The following is a 6,116-nucleotide window of genomic DNA, read 5'->3' as shown; positions in this document are numbered from 1 at the left end:
TATTTTACTCCAACTTGGAACCTTCTGAGAACGATGGCTTATCCACGAATAAAGGCAAGTGAGCTTGATGCCGCCCACTTGCACCAGGCCAACATCCAGTTTGCCAGAGTTCACGAACCTACCACCGTGGGCTGCCATCACTGTAAACTCGCTTGTTGTGACAGACTTTAGTTTATTCCACTCATTTTGTTGCTATCTTTAGTCGGTATACCTAATTTGTCCAAGATGACATCACATGTCACATCTCGAATCCAACATCCAAATCGGATACGTAATAGCCGCACACTCTTTATAGCAAGTCCTAAAAAATATGCAAGGCCAAAATAAATTATTACAATCTTAACATCCATAACAATTAATTTTAATAATAATTCATAAAATCTTACATAATTACAAATTAAATTTCTTCAATTCTCTGATCAGATACTATGACACTCTATTTATCCTTCTGCTCACCCGTAAATTCAAGTGATAGCCAATCATAAGCATCCTGTAACTCTGAGAAGAAGAAAGATGAAGAGGTGTGAGCTTTACAGCCCAGTAAGAATTTTCATATCACACCAATAATAATATAATCTGAAAATAAGAATAAGCAATAAAATATAAAATCTCATGTTCAATGTCCAGAATAATGCAAACATTCATAAATTTTGTCTTGTTAAAATAGATGCATCATCATATGTTAACAGATGAAATACTTTTGTTCAACAATTATTTCACGTCTTATCTTTTTTTTTTCTTTTCATAATCACATGATTTTTAACCTTTTTTTTCTGGCTCTGGACTACCCAAGTCTATACCTCAGTCATCATTCGAATCAATTTTCACATAAAAAGCCTTTCAAGACTGTCCCAGGATGAGCTCCTGGTCGGCTGTCCCACGTACCGAAGCTCGTGAGAGGCTGTCCCAAGCATAAGCTCCTGGCGGGCTGTCCTAGACATGAGCTCCTGGTCGGCTGATCCACCTGTAAGCCAGTGGGGCTGTCTCAGGCATAAGCTCCTGGCGGGCTGTTCCATATGACAAGACTAGTCCATACCATATATCTCTTTCTTTTCATTTAATCATTATGTATTGATTTCATCAAATCAATTCCGACTTGCATTATGATCAATTCAGATATGTCATATCCATATAATCATGCCATCAATCTCTGATACATATATATTGACATAACATACTCATGCTCCAAATCAAATAACAGTATCTCAGGTATACTAAATTCATCGATCTCAAATCCGACGATGCAAAATCAATAATGCAAGACCAACAGTAAAATAGCATATATATAATGGTGATCATGTACAGGAATTCTTATCTTTATCGGTGACTGATCCAAACACAGAAATCAATGTTCTTCTTTGATTTATGAATTTCTTTAATAAAATATTCCACTCGATATCATATGCAGACAATCATCTCTTCATGACTCTGATCAATATAAGAATCACATATAGAGAAATTATCGATAATTGATCCTGATAACACAAATCAAGGATCTCTCTTAGGATTAATCAAAATTAAGATTTATCTAAGTATCTGGATCCTCCATTGATCCATAAGACTTATAGAGAAAGAAAATCCATGAAGAGAGAGAAAATTCTAAAGAGAGAAAGTAGAGAGAGAAACCTTCGTATCCTTCCGATGAGGCACTCATGATCAAGATCATTAGAGGTCCTATCAAGGTGACTCAATATGAATCAAGTGTTACAAATTTCGAATAGGATCGAATTGGGATCAGATCTACCGCACGAATTTCGGAGCAATCTCAGATCATCTTATTTTCATCTCAAGTTTATTCTACGGTCTGTGATGAAATCAAAGAATGAGAAAGACTCTAGAGAGAAAAAATTCATAAAGAGAGAGAAAAGTCTAGAGAGAGAATTTAGAGAGAGAATCTAGAGAGAGAAAATATAGAGAGAGAAGGTAGAGAGAGGAGAGAGAAAAGATAGAGAAAGGAGAGAGGAAAATTCTCTCTCTCTCTCTCTCCTTCTTCTTTTTTATTTTTATTTTTATTTTCTTTTGTTTTTTTTTTTCATTTTTTTTTTCATTTGCCTTTTCTTTTTCTTTTTCTTTTTCTTTTTCTTTCTTTTCCTTCTTCTTCCCGCGGCCTCCCTTGGACCAAAACAGGGGGAGGACCAGAGAGGGTTCAGTGGCTCGACTCCGGCGAAGACGGCGGCTTCGTCGGAGGTCCGGCAGCAGGTGGAGGCGACGGTGGAGCAAGGGACGGTCGGCGGCAAGGTTCGGCCGGCGAGAATCAAGAAGAGATCGAAAAACAGGGGATCGCTACTTTTCTTTTATTTTTCGATCATTGATCGGTCACCGGCGGCCAATACCTTCAGGAAAGAGAGAGAGAGAGAGATGAGGGTCTGATCTCGAGAATGAGATGCCGCAACCGGCGGCGCCGGTGGCCGGAAAAGAGAGGGAAGAGTCCGGCCGAAACAGAGCAAAACAGGATTCGCCCTTTTCATGGATTTTTCGACGATCCCGACGGCCGGCGAGGGTGCACGAGGCCATGGAAAGGAGGGGAAGGAAGAGAGAAAGGAGAAGACGGTTTACCTCTGACTCCGGTGAGGTCTCCGACGAGTTTTTGAGATGAACACGAGAAGAGGCTGCCGCGGGTTCTACGGAGAAAAGAGGAAAATTTAAGCTTGAAGATCACCGGTGAAGGTTTGAGAGGGAGAGGGGAGGCTTATTCATAGAGGATCCTGAAATTTTAAGAGTCCTAGAACTCTTCTCCAATCGGGATTCATCGGAGAAGAAGACTCCCTTCGGGAGTCTCCTTCCGTTTCCCCTTTTTTTTTTTATGGGCCGTGGCTGATTCTGGGCCCAATTTTGGGCCGGGGTGTTACATCACATATTCAAGATTATGCGGATATGATGAGGGAAATGGATGACAGAGAGGATATTGGAGACATACACAAATACAAATACAATGTCCTGCAGCTTTATATATATTTTTGGTAAGTATGGATTCATACAAAGCATCAGGATGATGTGCACGCATGTATGGCCACCATCTAAAGATGGATGGCTATCAAATAAAGAGTCCATGAGCATGTGTCTTGTGATACCCAGCGCACGTTGTTTGATAGCCATCTATCTCTCGACAGTGCGATCAATCATGAATGCAAAATACTTTAGGATGCGTAGGCTGCACCGATCCTATTTGGCTTTTGTTTAAGAGTCCAGCATCATTGGTAAAACCAACTAGCTCAATTTGTAAAGCCATTAAGGAAAATAGTTTGACAACATTAAAAGAGTACAGTGACAGATGTAAGAGTCCAGCATAATTGGTAAAACCTACTTAGCTCAAGTTGCAAAGCCGGATATGCGCTCGATTAACACCTCTATTTTCTCAAATAAATATTTTTAGCTTTTAGCTAGTTATACCACTAAACTGATATCTTGAAGCCAACATAATACTTTTTCGAATAATTTTGAAGTCTATATAGCAGATTATTTAGTGCTAGCATACATCTTTACTCTTATAATACTTAATGCTACCATATGTTCCATAATTAAAGTGTCTAATAAAGTTATAGCAAAAATGAAAAGTTATAATTTTAGCAGGAAATCATGAACTCTTATAATTATTAGTGCCACTATATGTTTTGTTTTCATAATTAAAATATTTAATAAAATTATAAAAAAATGAAAAGATACAACCAGGAAGATATAAAGAAAAAATTGCAAACATATTCTCACACTTTGAAATTAAAAGCATCTTTTTTCTCTTTTGCCAAATTTCTTGAATTGCCTTTTCAAAATTTGGATTCAATTTACAACCCATGTATCATTGGAATTCCAAGGCCAATATTTGGTAAGATTGGATACAAATTCTTTTGAGATAACAAATCAAGATATATTTCTCCAAGCTTTTGGAAATCTCATTACATATCAAACCACATTCCAGGGATATTTCCATCTGGATTCCCCAACATAACAAAATATATATTTAAACACAGACACAACATCAAGTCAATAAAAGAATAAACGAATCCGAGAATCACGCCTGCTTACGTCTACCGATTCTGATTTTTATATTTTTCCTTCGCTTTTTCCCTTCAACTCAGCTCTTATAAAGCTTTGCTTCTAGAAGCTTGCTCGGAAGTCCAACGGCGGCCCCTAACTCCCTAGCTTACTATGAGCTGCGGAAATCCCATCGACGGGTGCGGAGATAACGGCGAAAGCAGCGGCACGTTCAAGATCCCCGTCATGTCGGCTCCATTCCAGACGCTCTCCCAGCTCGACGGCGTCAAGGGGCAAGGCGACGGAATATTCTCCTCCACCGCCTCCTCAATATCGGGAGACCTCTCCTTCTTGACCGGCCTCTTCTCCACTTCCTCAGGCTCCTCCTCCGCGGCCGCGATCGCCGCCTCCCTCTCCCTCTTCCTCTTCCCCGCCGCCGCCTCGAGCGGTGCCGGAGGGGGAGGCATCCAGTGCCTGGCACTGCCGATCTCGTTGGGGAAGTTGAGGATCGCCTTGCAGCCGCGCATCTGGAAGGCGGCGCGGTCGTAGGCCCTCGCGGCCTCGATGGCGGTGTCGAAGGTCCCGAGCCAAACTCTGGAGCCTCGCCGTTTCGGATCCCGGATCTCCGCCGCGAACTTCCCCCACGGCCGCCTTCGCACCCCGCGGTACCTAGATCCGTCGTCATACTCCGCAGGCTTCTCCGTCGGCGCGACCTCCGTCCACTCGAGCTCGACCTTCCGGACCGGGGGAAGGGAGATGGTGAGCGACGGGTGGCGGTCGGAGGGTGGCGAGGCCTGAGGCAAGTCGCCGGGGAACCGGATCATGGGGGCGACTGGATCGGCGAAGCGGTAAGATGATTGTCCACCGGAGGAATTGGTGAAGGGGGGGTGACCTGGAGGTAGTCGGCGACGGCGATGTCGTTGGGGGCGCAGGGAGGAGGAAGAGGGGAGAAGAGGAGGTCGTCGAGGGAGATGGTGGGGTCTCCGAGGAAGTGCTCGCGGATGAGGTCGAGGGTGGAGACGGCGTCGCCGATGGATGCCATGATGATGATGATGAGAGTCAAAGAATCAAGAGTAGAAGAATGAAGATACGTATGGAAGAGCAAAATAGATGGAAGGGAGGTGGAGTGGATGAAGGAGTGAGGAGGGAGCGAGAGAGATTTAAAGGAGGGGGGAGGAGTGACGGTTTTGAATTTTTTTGCTTGGTAAAGGCAGGGCGACGTTCGGAGGGCCTTCGAGGTTGGGTGGAGGAAAGTGGAGTTGTTTGTCGTGTATAGGCGGAGGGCCTTGAGGGCTGGGTTGTATCTTTGGCACGAAAGAACGATTTATCTCCTTTCGCGGAATCAGCCTTTGGATTGGTTAACGCACAGATCGCAAAGCACTCCCAACACCGCGGATTCGCGTTAAGGAATAATGTGAATCCTTCTTTTGCGCAAAAGATACAGTCCCCGTCCGACCTTGAGGGGAGAAAAGGATGGGGTAAAGGGTAGGCAATGATGACATGGGATGTGGGCGCTCTTTGGTTTGGGAACTTCCGAGAAGGTTGAAAGCCCGTAACGTCACCAATGGTGGGAGCTCGTCATGCTCTTCATCTTAAAACCAAGCAGACGCCCCTTTTAATAATAATAATAATAATAATAATAATAATAATAATAATAATAATAATAATAATAATAATAATAATATCTGTAATCCTCAAAGTATATTAAATTTTTTAAAATAATTTTTAAATTATAAAAATTTAAATTTAAATTTTTAAAATTTTTAAATCATTTTAATATTATTTTTTTACTCATTTTCGGTATCTTTCTCACACTGAAAATCCTACGTGATAGTCATCGGTGTTTATGTGGCGGTCATCGATATTGATCTGAAATAAAAAATAATATATTATTTTTATTTTTTATAAATTTAATACGTAAAAAATAATATTTTATTATTATTTTTTTTTTATATTTCTTCTCCTCCTCCTTTCTGACCAACCACTCCAGCCGCACCCTTGCTCGCCCTGGCGCCCCCCCGCCCTGCCACACCCCCTCCGGCCGCACTCCTGCCCCCTCCAACTGCACCCCCTCCAACTGCACCATGCCCGCCCTGACCCTCCTCTCCGGCATCGGTGGGTTGTGTGCTGGTGCCCCCTCGACCCCA

At 42.7% G+C, this 6,116-nt stretch overlaps 1 pseudogene; it reads right to left on the bottom strand.

The window, feature by feature from the left end:
- Nucleotides 1–3,837: 3,837 nt before the first annotated feature.
- LOC140857159 (ethylene-responsive transcription factor ERF105-like) lies at nucleotides 3,838–5,143 on the bottom strand (annotated as a pseudogene).
- Between the last annotated feature and the right edge of the window lie 973 nt (nucleotides 5,144–6,116).

This window comes from Elaeis guineensis, chromosome 4 (assembly GCF_000442705.2).
Source record: "Elaeis guineensis isolate ETL-2024a chromosome 4, EG11, whole genome shotgun sequence".
Taxonomy (NCBI): Eukaryota; Viridiplantae; Streptophyta; class Magnoliopsida; order Arecales; family Arecaceae; genus Elaeis; species Elaeis guineensis.
The sequence above is the reverse complement of the archived record's forward strand: the minus strand, read 5'-3'. Positions and strand labels throughout refer to the sequence as shown.